The sequence below is a fragment of the Mustela lutreola genome, chromosome 13, assembly GCF_030435805.1.
Source record: "Mustela lutreola isolate mMusLut2 chromosome 13, mMusLut2.pri, whole genome shotgun sequence".
Classification (NCBI taxonomy): domain Eukaryota; kingdom Metazoa; phylum Chordata; class Mammalia; order Carnivora; family Mustelidae; genus Mustela; species Mustela lutreola.
This window is the reverse complement of record NC_081302.1, coordinates 24,000,856-24,015,392: the sequence shown is the minus strand read 5'-3', so window position 1 is coordinate 24,015,392 and position 14,537 is coordinate 24,000,856.

Sequence of the window (14,537 nt, the reverse complement as noted above, 5' to 3'; positions counted from 1 at the left end):
TGGAATTGCAGTTGCTTACTATTCTTTGTGCCTCTATTATTTTCAGCAAATGAATAAACATTAATAGGATAGTGTGCTAATTTTATTTATAATTCCATTCGTTATCTAGTAGGATATTTTCCACAATGAAATAATTCCATTCATATGTAGTAGTTATGCATTGTTTTTAATCTTGTTATTCCATTTGCAGGTAACTTATTTCATAGTATTTCTTGTTTCAATAATTTTCTTGAGAACAAAGACAGAATTAATACAAACAGTGCATAATTCCCTATTCTCAATGTTGTATGCTAATGTAATACTTTTCCCCAAAAGAGTTCATTTTTTTGTTTTTCTATGAAAATATATTTTTAATTTAAATTTTTAGGTTACAGAAACAGAGTTTAACATGTCTTATTAAGTTCACAATATATCATATTCACAGATTCATGTAAAATGCTTTATTATTTTAATTTTTTCCTATTTAATTCTGATTTCCTTTTATTTTCCCTCTACACGTCCAGGACTGCCATACACACTTATTCTAACATCTACAAAGTTCCTTAAGTATGCATTTGATGTGTAAAATACATAATGGTGTTTTTGTTTCATAGTTTGACTTTTGTACATTTGGAATTGTGCTATAAAATTTTAAGATATTTCTGTGTTCCTGTATATAATATAATGTTTAGCTAGATGCTGATCATTTCTTATTGAGGTCATGATGCTACTATCTTGCTCCCACAAATAACATGGACACTGCATACTTATACCTGTTTGGATTAGGACTGACTCATCAGGTTAAAGGGCACAATCATGGACACCTGGGTGGCTCCACTGGTTAAGCTTCTGCCTTCAACACAGATCATGATACCCAAGGTACTGGGATTGAATCCCACATTAGGCTCCCTGCTCAGTGGGGTATCTGCATCTCCATCTGTCCCTCCCCTCTGCTACGGTTCTCTCTCTCTCGAATAAATGAAGTCTTTTAAAAAAGGTAATTAATTTAAATATTTCAAAATTGTTTTCCAGAAGGACTGTACAAATTGACTAACATCCTAAGAGTTTGCTATCTTTCCAAAAATTTTACATTTCCAAACTGTCCATATCCAAAGCAACACTTTGATGATCTATGTTTACAATTATCTATATTTTGATTGAAAGTGTTATATATGCCATCACTGATTTAATTTGCCTCCTGTATTACAATGATTTGGGCCATCTCTTTAAGTTGTTGCAGCATTTCAGAGTTTACCTTCTGTGAGTTGAGCATACTATTGTATTTCTTGACTTGTCCATTTGGATTTCTATTGAGTTTATTCACTCAATTTTCATTTCTATGGTCAATAATTTTTTAGTATTTCTTGAATCCTATTGACTATTATTATTACTTCTTGTTTCAAATTTTTATACCATCTTTCTGGATTTTAAAATATTATTAAGCATTTCTGTTCAATCGGTTTCCTCCATTTTTGTTTCATTTGTATATGTTGTTTTATTCATTTTACCACTTTCATTTTCCTTTCCTTCTTAATTGTCTCTTGAGTTTTTCCATGTGAACACATCTTAATTTGCTTGATATTCTCCATATGTAGGCTAGTGATAACCATCCTGTAGCTATAGGTTGAGATGAAAATCTTAGTGAGACCCTAAAATGTAATTTTCACATGAGTGGAGGTGGGATGTCAATTTAGGATTTCAGTATGAGTCCCACCGTTCCATGTGAATCCTGCCTTGGATTACTTTGAATCACTGCATCATAAATCTTGTTCTTATTTTTTGTTTTTGTTTTTTGTTTTGTCTGTTTTAGAGAGAGAGAGAACATGAACCTGTGAGTGGGGGTGGGTGGGGATGGGGCAGAGGGAGAGGGAGAGACAGACAATATTAAACAGGCTCCGTGCCAAGCACAGTGCCCAGCCCAACCTGGAGACCCTGAGATCATGACCTGAGATAAAATCAAGAATTGGATACTTAACTGACTGAACCATCCAGCTGCTCCTTTGTTCTTATTTTTAAGTGCAGCTATCCTTTTAATAATTCCCTATGTCAAAGGGTTAGGGTAAGAGTTTGGATGCCTGTGGTATAGCCACTCTCAAGCTCTTAGTTCTTTCAACCTAGGAACAGTCCAACATTCCTTATTATTACCCTACTATTGGCTCTATTGGCTTGCTGCCTTTTTGACAAAAACAAATCTGGCAAAATTCTAGGATTACAGGATTTGGGCCAGTGGTGCATAATAATGAAGTCATTTTTATTTATATATTATACTATTTTAGAGGGTTTGGGTTAGCATGAATATCCCCAATGACTTGAAAGCATGAACTGTTTGTGAGTACAATCTGGGATAGATTTTCAGCTTTGACCTCATAATGAATGACTTTGTCATACCTTTAGTTCCAGGCTATCAGAATCACAACATTAAAGACAGAAGGGGAAAAATCCGGAGTTTTCTCCCCCAGAGAGAAAACTAGTCCTCTCCAGTCATAAGTTTCCGTTTCTTCCAATAATCGTTATTCTGTTTCCCATTATTTGGATCTGAATTTCATTAAACTTCAAATACTTTTTTCTTTTTTTTCTTATTCCTAAGGTTTTGCTTAGCAATTAGAGCTACCAGCTAGTTCTTATTTGTTTTTCCTCTTATTCCAGTAAACATTTCAATTGATTTAACCTAAAAATAACTCAAAACTTCTACCTTTACCAGTCAATGCTAAGAACTAAATCACAGTCTTAAAAATCTAAATCAATTATGACTTATGGACCATCACATTTGTCATAAATTTTATTTTCTGCCACTCAGAAATTGGAGTTATAACAGACTGTTGGGTCATGCTTAAATTTTCTCAGTGATAAATTTCTCACATTTTTCTTTACTCTTGATTAAATGTGTAAGTCTGAACTTTTTGTATTCATTTTTATGTTCTCTTTTATTTCCCCTTCTTGATAATTATATTTTACTCAGCATGATGTTTTTACTTCAAGTCAACTAGAATGATTTCTATGGAATAAATTTACTTTCTTTACTTTATAGAAGTTAAAAAAAAAATGCCCCATATCTGGGGCACCTAACCCACCTGGTGGCTTAGTGGGTTAAAGCCTCTGCTTTTGGCTCAGGTCATGATCTCAGGGTCCTGGGATGAAGCCCCACCTCAGGCTCTTTGCTCAACGGGGAGAGCAGAGCCTGCTTCTTCCTCTCTCTCTGCCTGCTTGGGATCTCTGTCTGTCAAATAAATAAATAAAATCTTTAAAAAAAAAAATGCCGCATATGTATTATATAGTTTACTTGGGTAAGAAGTCTTTAATTTTCTTCAACATTGTGTCTTATTTTTAGTCTAATTTTGAGTTCCCTTTGGCTTCTAAGAATTGCTTATTTTTTTTTAAGATTTTATTTATTTATTTGATAGACAGAGATTACAAGTAGGCAGAGAGGCAGGCAGGGAGAGGGGGTGGTGGACAGAAGCAGGCTTCCTGCTGAGCAGAAAGCCTGATGTGGGACTTGATCCCAAGACCATGGGATCATGACCTGAGCTGAAGGCAGTGGCTTAACTGACTGAGCCACCCAGGTGCCCAGGATTGATTATTTTTAAATAAATTTATATTCCTTTCAGTATTTTTTTTCATTTAGTTTATTAGGTTAAAGTTATATATGGGGAATTGACCAAGTTCATGGATTTCATTGAGCAATGACAATGGAACATAAGTTATATATTTGAGTCATAGTCCTAAAGGAACATGAGCATCTAGAAAGACAGTTTGAATATAAATTGACTAGAATAATGAAAAATTATGTTTCTACTTCAGTGAGTGAAACAACTAAAATTTACAATGGCTACTATGTGGCTTAACATTAACATGTAAAAAAAAAAAGGTCTTCTAGTTGACAGAACGTCCATCAGTGTGTTGCAATTTTCAAAAAGGTATGGAATTTTCACTCTTCACTCAAAGTGTAGAATAAGGAGGATTAAGGTACAATTTTAGTTTGGTTCTTTCTGTGAAGTGTTGTCTGTCAAGGATAAAGTGTGAAAGATAGTGAAGATCTAAAGATCTATCCAAAAGCAGAAAACTCAAGGAAAAGAGATTTAGCACAGGGAAGGAAAAAGCTATGTAAACATAATGCTTGTTTCCAAATACATTAAACATTATTTGTTAACAATAACTTTTATTTCCTCAGAGAAACTAATCAGCCACAATGTATTAACAATGAATTTGGAAATTAGGATCCTGGGAAAAAAGTAAACAATCAGAAGTTCAAACATATAAAATAGGATAGCAAGAAATGACATGTTTAGAAATCAGGCACAGAAACCTTACTCATGGAATGGTTAATGGGTCTGTTGTACTACTTCTGAGTAGGGAGAATAACAAACAAAATAGGTATGAATCTCATGGTCAATCATATGGCATTGTTTTCAGCAAGCCAAAATTTGAAAGAGTTAGATCAATTTGTATCATCACAAATCATGACATGTGGATCATGATCATAGGAAAATAGACATAAGATCAATATAAGTGATTTTGTTTTTTTTCTTCCATGGAAGCAGTCAGAAAACTTTATGGATTGTCTTAGGAATCTGTGAATTCTTCATGCCTGAATGGTGGAGGAAGAAAGGAGAACTAGAATTTCATTAATACTCTGCTTCATGCCTACATTGTGTTAAGAATCTAGAGGAGACAGAGACTGCAGTAGGTACTTCTGTGAATTCACTTCTTTGAAAAATAGAGGTAAGGGAAATAACAGGAATCTGACAACATGCGTTGATTTTAAGACTGTTACTAAAAATACATTGCAGAATTTCAGTATCTTTATAGTTATAGTAATCTGATGACTCTACCACTCATGGTTATTTTTCCAAATTAGTTTGGGCTCCTGAGTGACACTTTTATTCCAATTGACTAACCTGCCATCATCCTTCATGATGTCAAGAGCTATAGGAAGCTTATTAAATCTGGCCTCACAAATCCTTGAACTAATTCACTAAAGCAATTTTCATTGCATTACACTTTAACTTCATATTCCATTGCCATGCCAATACATTACTGTAATCAGAAATATACAATCTCTGAAATCTTAAACTGCAACATTCTATGTGGCTGAATATTAATTCTTTCTCATCTAAGCTCCTTAAATTATTTTCTCACTATACTTACTCTTTTAATGCTTTTAGTGAACTACACCATATATAAAAATATGTATAATGTAAGCGAACAATTTAAAGAGTAATAAAATGAAAATTCAAGCATACAAGAACAAGTGTATGTGTGTGAGTAAATCATATTTTATGCATGCATGTACAGTATTTTTTACACAAGAAATGTATTTTGTATATTTAATAATAGTAACATGTAATATAGAAATAACACATATAAAATGTTTATATATATACCTAGGTGATTATGTGTGTTTGTATATGTATGTTTACATATATATGTATATGTATAGGCACACACATATACACACACACACACATATATATATATATGTATCTTCAATATTTTGGAGAAACCTCGCACTCCTACCTAATCACATACTTTTCCCCAGTGGTAATTGCTAATTTACACAGTACTGTCTACATTCCAAGTACTATTCTAGACATAAAAGGGAAGAAAATAAATAAGTCGAAACACTGAAGAGTGGCATGTGCTCCAGGCCCTGAACGGCTGCTGTTAATGTCTGCACAATGGAAAGGTGGGGCATGGTGCCTGTAATTATTAAACAAGATTAGTAATTAAAATTAATTAAAAAATTGAAGAAATACTTTGCCTTTGTCGATCTTACATTCAAATGTGTATACAGGGAAGCATACAGCAATCATATAAAAACATTGTTTGCTAAACGTCAATAAATACTATGCAGACAATAAAGCACACAGTGTCATAGAGATTAGGCACAGAATCTAGCATCATTTCTGAAATGTAGCAAACAATGAAAGGCAGTTATTAAATTGATAGCAAATAGAGGAACAAATTTACATTAGTGATATGCAAGACTAAGGTTTTAAAATAGGCTCACATTTCAAAAAAAATAGGCTCACATTTCATTTTGAAATCATGAAACAATGAAAAGTTGTTCATTTTTACTTGTGTGTATGTGCAAAAGAGAAAACATCTAAGCTCTTTTTTATTTAGTTTCTCTAGACTACATTCCTTGGAAAAAAGCGAGTCTACTCTTTAAATAGGTGTTACGTAAATTCTGAAATGGATTATTAAAGTAGTAGGATAATAATTTTTGTTTAGAATTCATACTTTCTTTAGTTACAGTCAAACACCTTTGAGACTTTAGGGGTTTTAGGTGAAGATATTTACCATAAGTCAAAACCATCACAGGAGGAGGGGGTGAGGGGAGGAGGGAAGGGAAGGTAAAGAATTTAAAAAAAAAACAGAAAAGAAAAAGAGGATAACTGCCTAGCTTTGACTTGTGAGCGGAAATTGCTCTGACCACTCAGTGACACAGAATGCAATTGCTGAAACATTAACGATAAGAAAGGCAGCTGAGAAAATTACTAGAGTGGACAGTCACAAAATGCTTTTCCAGTCCATTAGACCACAGCATATTCAGCTAGATTTTAACAGATGTTCTGAGATTCCTGTAAAATATTAAAATGCTCTTTAATCCAATCATAGCATTTCAACTGAAGAAACAGCCTGATTTATTGTACCTTTTTAAGCTAATACCAAAGATCCATTGAAGAAGTAGTGAAAGCACAAGGAAGCCCAGGGCAGCTCAGCTTCTTTGGCTCCAGGCCAGTGCCTACTAGCTTGCCACTTGGTGTTATTGCCATGCAAATGCCTGGAAGCCAGGCACTCACTGCATCTGAATTAATACCAAAGAGGGGGTAGGATGGTGGGGCAGGGGAGGACAACAAAAACCAAAACACAAGCAGAATCACTGTGTGGAAAAAAAACCCCTTGGCATATTCAATAGCGTTTTGGGTCTGTAAATAAGAATCTAAATTGATTCATTCAGCAGTATCAAAGAAAAACTGGCATATCAAATCTACCTGCAGGGTTCTCTGTGGTGATGCTGACTTGAAAAATTTTTGAAAGTATAAAAGAAATCTTTACTTCTCCTTTATTCAAATAATTTACCTTACAGACTTTTAAAAAAGTTAAGTGTTAAAAAGTATATAGGTGAAATGGATTTCAAAATACAAGAACCATGCAAATGAAAATATATCAGGTATTCCAAAGGAAACTTGATTACTATATTCCAGTTAAATACTATACTGTTCATTTTTTTTGTAAAGGCAATTAACCAGGTTTAACTCTACATCCCAAATCAAAATATTTAATTATTCATGTTTTTAAAATTTCCGAGGATATGTGTCTTAAACTTTATGATCTGTGAACAAAATAAAACTCCTATAAATTTGCAAATCTTGTATCTTCAATTTATGACTACTCAGTATTATAAAATTAAAATGTTGGAAGATCTTTATTAAGAGCATTTGCTGTGAAAGAGAATATGTATTCTCAAAAAATGATGCTGAAATGAAGTTCTAGACTTCATTTTTTTCTTTTTAAAGATTTAATTTATTTATCCGACAGAGAGAGATCACAAGTAGGCAGAGAGGCAGGCAGAAAGAGAGAGGAGGAAGCAGGCTCCCTGCCGAGCAGAGAGCCTGATGCGGGGCTCCATCCCAGGACCCTGAGATCATGACCTGAGCCAAAGGCAGAGGCTTAACCCACTGAGCCACCCAGGCACCCCATCTAGACTTCATTTTTTACATACAGATCTTCATTCTTTCCTTTGTGCTATTTGTACACAGACAATGGGTTAGACATTAATGCTGCCTGACCCCAAATTTCTGGGTCAATGCTTCATTGAAGCATATGTGTTTCTCTTTCCCCCTAAATTTAGGAATGGCTTTTGTGACTTGTTTTGGCAATAGCATAGTAGTTTAAGTGATGGGAGATAACTCTGGGCAGAAAGCATCAAAAGCCAACTCTACTTATGTTGTTCCCTCCTCCTGCCTTGGTGATCCTGGAAACATAGTCAAGATGAAAATGGGAATTCTCTTGGAATATAAATAGTAGTGTGTGTCATTTGCTATTGACTACAAAAAAGAAGACAGATATTAATTTCAGGTTTGCTAAAAGGAATGAAAAGGAATAGAAGGTACAAAACTTTGATAATTTCATGTACTTTGATAATTTCATGTGAGTAGGAAGGACTCTGTTTATATTCTAAAATATAAAATGAAGAAAGCTCTGTTTTAAACAAAAACATTTAAAACTCATTATTACACCAATTATGAAATCAACTATATGCACATCACACTTGTTCAAACTTCTGTACAGATTAAGAGGTTTCACATCAAGTGGCTAATAGTGTGGTATATAGTAAACACTTTCTTTCAATTGGACAAAAATACTTCGGGGAAAAGAGATTATTCATTTATCTTTTTAGCACTGTCGGCTCAAGCTACCTGAGGCTAAACCAAAAGGAAGGTATAGGGGAAGTAAAAATGTATATAAATATAAGAAATAGATTATGAAAATTATCTTGAGTGTGGAGTATCTTGGAGTGCTATCTATAATAAAAAAGAAACACAAAGCCAATTAAGTTTTAAGGAGAGTTATATTGACTAGTCTGTATTAAAAGGCTAATAATTTTGAGATTTGAAGCTACCTAAGGCCCCTCATAATCTACTGGCTGAAAATAAGATAAATATGTTTGTTCTCTCTCAAGATATTAAGGCCAAAAACTAATGTAATTGGGGGATATTACAGTGATTCTGGAGAATAACTGACACATAAACTTCTTCCAGAAAGCAAAACTAAGGTCTCAAGTATCCCTCTTCCCTCATGAAGACAAAGAACACCAATCAAAGATTCTGGACTCTGAGTTCAGTCTCATAACTGAATAGGAAATTGTCTTACTTGAGAACTTTGTGGGTAAGTAGTTTACCTAGAAAGCAGATTAAACTAAATTCTGCAGTCTAGAAGGGAAGGCTATGCTAGTCATTCAAGTTATGCCAATAGTTTTGTCCTCTATTTTTTGCATACATGATAGGAATGTACATTTTTTTAAGGCTCTTAATTAAGAGAGGTCTGTTCTTGACTTTTTTTAGTCAAAGAAATGTGAGTACTTGTGATATGTGTCATGTCTGCACAGAAGGTCTTAGAGGAACTCTTGAGCATCCTTCTAACTGCAGTATCATTGGAAGCACATATTAAAATGGAATGTCTATCAGCCTAGATCTTGGACAGACTACTATAAACAGAGGGCCTTGCCAATCTGCATGACAGTAGGATGGATAAAATTATGGCCTTAGTTATGTTACATTATTGCAATTTTGGAGTTGCTTTATTTAATCCTAGCAAATTTATAAAACTAACCTTTAGCCTGTGATACAGAACAAATATTCTTTAGTTTTCTATGTAAAAATAAAATAATGACAAAACTAAAGATTTGGGTTCTATACAAATCACTATTGTAAAAAGTGTTAATGACCCAAACACAAGCACAAAATATATTGGGTAGATTAAGTTGACCATTTAGTTCAACCCATTAATTCATGTAACAAATTGCAATAGATTTTCTTTCTTACTTTTACTACAGTTCAGGACAAAAGAGTACATAACACAGTTAACAAGTAACAGAAATATATCATGATGAATGCATTCAGTGTTATTGTGGGTAGGAAGGGCTCTGTTTCTAAAAACATAACAAAATAGCTAATCTGAAATTCCTCTTGATAGAACACCAAAAATCTAAGGATAAAATAATTAAGTATAGTCTTAAGTATATAGGTTAGTTTGGAAGAAAATAAGTGCAAGCTTCGAATGCATAATTTTATGACGTGGCACCTAGGGGAGTGGGCCTGTCTTATTAACAAAAATGCTGTGTTGAATACCTAGATGTGTATGTGAGTGGGGGTGGGGATGCAAGACAGAAGATAAAGCTTTGGGACAGTCTATGATAAGGATTTTTGTAACAAGGATGGGAATTACAATAAATAATTTTAAGGAATATACCCCTCAATTAAAGAATGGTCTACAGAAAGGAAACTTGACTGCCTGCCTTGATTCCATGGCAGAAAACAAGAAATCATGTCTTTGAGCCGACATGTCCATTCAGAATCCTGTAACTGAGAAATTAACATACAAAGACACTGTAAGGTAGTGATACAGTTGATGTATCTGGCAGAAGCTGTCACAAATCCTCTTAAGTAAAATGTTAAGCATCTCATGATATAAGAATCCATCTGTTAGCATGATAAATACATACATAGGTGATGGATATTAAAGGGGGCACTTGTGATGAGCACCAGCTGTTGTATTTAAGCAATGAATCACTATATTCTACACCTGAAACTAGTATCACACTGTATGTTAACTAATGGGAATTTAAATAAAAACTTGGAAAAAATAAATACACACACATGTAAAATTAAATAAAATGAAAGGATTTAGACATCCAAGAAATAAAATATGTATTTTTAAAATATTTAAATTAATTTAAAAAATAGAATATAAACAAAAAAAGACCTCTGTAAAAAAAAATAGATAATGTAGATTTGAAAAAAACAACCAAGTTGAAATTAAATATGCAATGGTGGACTAAACAGTAAATCAGGTATAATCCAATAAAGAATTGGTCAAACAATGCAGAAATATCACAGAAACATTAAGAAATGTATAAAGAAAGGCTATGACACACGTAGGATCAAAAAAGTTCCATCAAGAGAATGAACAAAACAGTCCTTAAACTGAAATGTTAAGGATATTCTAGATAAAATGAAAACATGTATTTTCAGATTCAGGAAGCACAGTAAGTTTTAACCATGATAAAAATAAACCATTACCCAGATATTATCGTGATTAAATTACAGAAGCACAAAAGGAATGAAAGATTGAAAAGATATTCAAATAAATATAAAATAATAATAATAACACATATTATTTTCAAAGAATGACAGCATGGCTGACAACTTTCTTGAATAAGAAAGATAAGAAACTAAAATACGATGAAAAATCTTTTTAAATTCCTGGAAGAAAATCACTGCTATTTCACACTTCTAGATAAAAATCAACTCTAATTAAGAGGAACTGCTATATAACAACATTAATACCAAAATAGAAAATTTAGCACTGGCAGAATCAAATTTAAAAGCTAGCAAAAAGTGTGCATAAGGAACAAGGAAAGATAGCATATATAACTACTAAGTAATAAATGCTTCCTTCAGAAGTAATAGTTAAGAGGTATATGAATAAAGGATCATATTAGCCAAGTGGAAAGAAAATGAGGACTAGAATAGGTATGAAAAGAATCATATTTCAGATATATGAAAGGTTATCCTGAGGTTGAAGAATGGGATTATAGGGCAGACCTAGGGAATATATGTACATTCAGTATCAAAAGCAACATGACAGCCATATTACAATGTCTTACACGTTATTGCCAGGAAGTTATACCATTTTAAACCAGGCAATGGAGAGGTAGGAAAAGCTCTTAAAAAAGAGAATACTGACATTCAGGTTGTGTTACCAAAATACAATATTATGGTAGACACTGTAGCAATTTTATGGACAGATTGTAAGGGGAAGCAAACACATAGGTAAAGAAAACTTTTGAAAAAAACCTAAACAAGTATAATGAAAGTGGGAATGAAAATTCTATGAAGTTGGAAAAGTAGATATTTGTGAAAATCAATTTGTAAAAAGAAAGAAAAAAAAAGAGGAAAAATTGTAATACTATTTATTCATTCATTCAACCCGAGTATCTGGGAGGATATTAATCAAATTTATTGTGGTAGGAATTAACCCAAAGGAAAGAAATGTGGGTTGATTGAATAGGATTGGGGAAAATGTTTTACTATTTTTAAAGGTGAGTATATAAAAAAGAATGATATAGTGCTTTTGTTTTTAGGGAAAAATAATAAATACAAAATTTATATACCATATAGCATAAAAGGCTAATTGTTTTATGCAAAAAGTACAATGAGAACAAGAGTGAATAACAATAGTTTAATGAAGTGACACCTCATTAGGTTTGTGTTCTTATGAAAAACATTGAGAGCTTGTTTCCTTTCCTGCCATACATGCAGACAATCTCGGCAAAATCTAAACACAGTAATGACATTTTCATGTTTTTATTTTTTATTTTAACATTTTAATTATGTTTAACTATGTTTATTACGTTTAATTATGTCTAACATTTTAATTATGGCATAAGATAGAATAATATTTCATACTTGAAGGAAACAATTTAAAAAACGATTTTCTTCTATATGGATGACCTATGACAAAAATAGCTTTACAAATTTTTATTTAGTATTATTTTAAATAATTCAATTACACATAATCCACCAGGGGAAAACAACTTAATGTTTTTTGGTGACTGTTATACATCTTGGTTACACTTCTTTGCAAAGTTCAGAGGTTCTAATTCTGTGTCCTAGGCATTGACAGCAGAAATGAAATTCATTAAGTCCCTCATCTTTCTAAAATGCAATCTCTATTTTATATGCATTGAGGGACACTCAAGTGTTTATCTTGTAATGGAGGTGTCTAGACCTGTTGGATTTAACTTGGCTGAGCTCACTCTTACTGAGCTATACTGCTAAGGAAAATATTCTGTGTGTGTATGGGTCACATCCCAAATGAAAAAGCTGGGAGAAAAGCATCTCTTTGTAGGGAAACTGACACATATGGGCTATGTAAGTGTCAGCTCTAAGAGGAGAGGCTAGTGTGGTTTCCCTCCTCTAGTTCTGTTAATGTTGCCTGATAACAACTCAGGTTTCCTGCTTAAGAATGCATCATGGCTGAGGTTCCTGAGTGGCACCATAGGTTAAGCATCTGCCTTTGGCTCAGGTCATGATTTCAGGGTCTTGGAATGGGGAGTATGATCCTCCCTCTCCCTCTGCCCTCCCCTCTATACCCCCAGCTCTTCACTCTCTCGCTTTCAAATAAATACATGAAATCTTTAAAAAAGGAAGAAAAAAAAAAAAAAAGAATGCAGCATGGCCAAATGGAAGCCACCTTACACAGACCTCCTCTAATGCCTGATTGACAAGGAGATACCAAAGGGCAGTCCCTTGCTTCAAGGTGGGAAAATGTTACAATTTGTGCTCCAGAATTTGTCTGTAGGCTTCTTTTTTCTTTCTTTCTTTCTTTCTTTTTGTTCTTAAGATTATTTATTTATTTATTTGACACAGAGAGAGAGATCACAAGTAGACAGAGAGGCAGGTGGGAGGGGCAGGGGGGTGGGATGCAGGCTCCCTGCTGAGCAGAGAGCCTGATGTGGGTCTCAATCCCAGGACCCTGAGGTCATGATCTGAGCTGAAGGCAGAGGCTTTTTTTTTTTTAATTAATTTTTTATTTTTTATAAACATATATTTTTATCCCCAGGGGTACAGGTCTGTGAATCACCAGGTTTACACACTTCACAGCACTCACCAAAGCACATACCCTCCCCAATGACCATAACCCAACCCCCTTCTCCCAAACTCCCTCTCCCCAGCAACCCTCAGTTTGTTTTGTGAGATTAAGAGTCACTTATGGTTTGTCTCCCTTCCAATTCCATCTTGTTTCATTGATTCTTCTTCTACCCACTTAAGCCCCCAAGCCCCCATGTTGCATCACCACTTCCTCATATCAGGGAGATCATATGATAGTTGTCTTTCTCTGCTTGACTTATTTCGCTAAGCATGATACACTCTAGTTCCATCCATGTTGTGGCAAGTGGCAAGATTTCATTTCTTTTGATGGCTGCATAGTATTCCATTGTGTATATATACCACATCTTCTTGATCCATTCATCTGTTGATGGACATCTAGGTTCTTTCCATAGTTTGGCTATTGTGGACATTGCTGCTATAAACATTCGGGTGCATGTGCCCCTTTGGATCACTACGTTTGTATCTTTAGGGTAAATACCCAGTAGTGCAATTGCTGGGTCATAGGACAGTTTTATTTTCAACATTTTGAGGAACCTCCAGGCTGTATTCCAGAGTGGCTGCACCAGCTTGCATTCCCACCAACAGTGTAGGAGGGTTCCCCTTTCTCCGCATCCTCGCCAGCATCTGTCATTTCCTGACTTGTTGATTTTAGCCATTCTGACTGGTGTGAGGTGATATCTCATTGTGGTTTTGATTTGTATTTCCCTGATGCCGAGTGATATGGAGCACTTTTTCATGTGTCTGTTGGCCATCTGGATGTCTTCTTTGCAGAAATGTCTGTTCATGTCCTCTGCCCATTTCTTGATTGGATTATTTGTTCTTTGGGTGTTGAGTTTGCTAAGTTCTTTATAGATTTTGGACACTAGTCCTTTATCTGATATGTCATTTGCAAATATCTTCTCCCATTCTGTCAGTTGTCTTTTGATTTTGTTAACTGTTTCCTTTGCTGTGAAAAAGCTTTTGATCTTGATAAAATCCCAATAGTTCATTTTTGCCCTTGCTTCCCTTCCTTTTTGCGTTGTTCCTAGGAAGATGTTGCTGCGGCAGAGGTGGAAGAGGTTGCTGCCTGTGTTCTCCTCAAGGATTTTGATGGATTCCTTTTGCACATTGAGTTCATTTTGAGTCTATTTTTGTGTGTGGTGTAAGGAAATGGTCCAA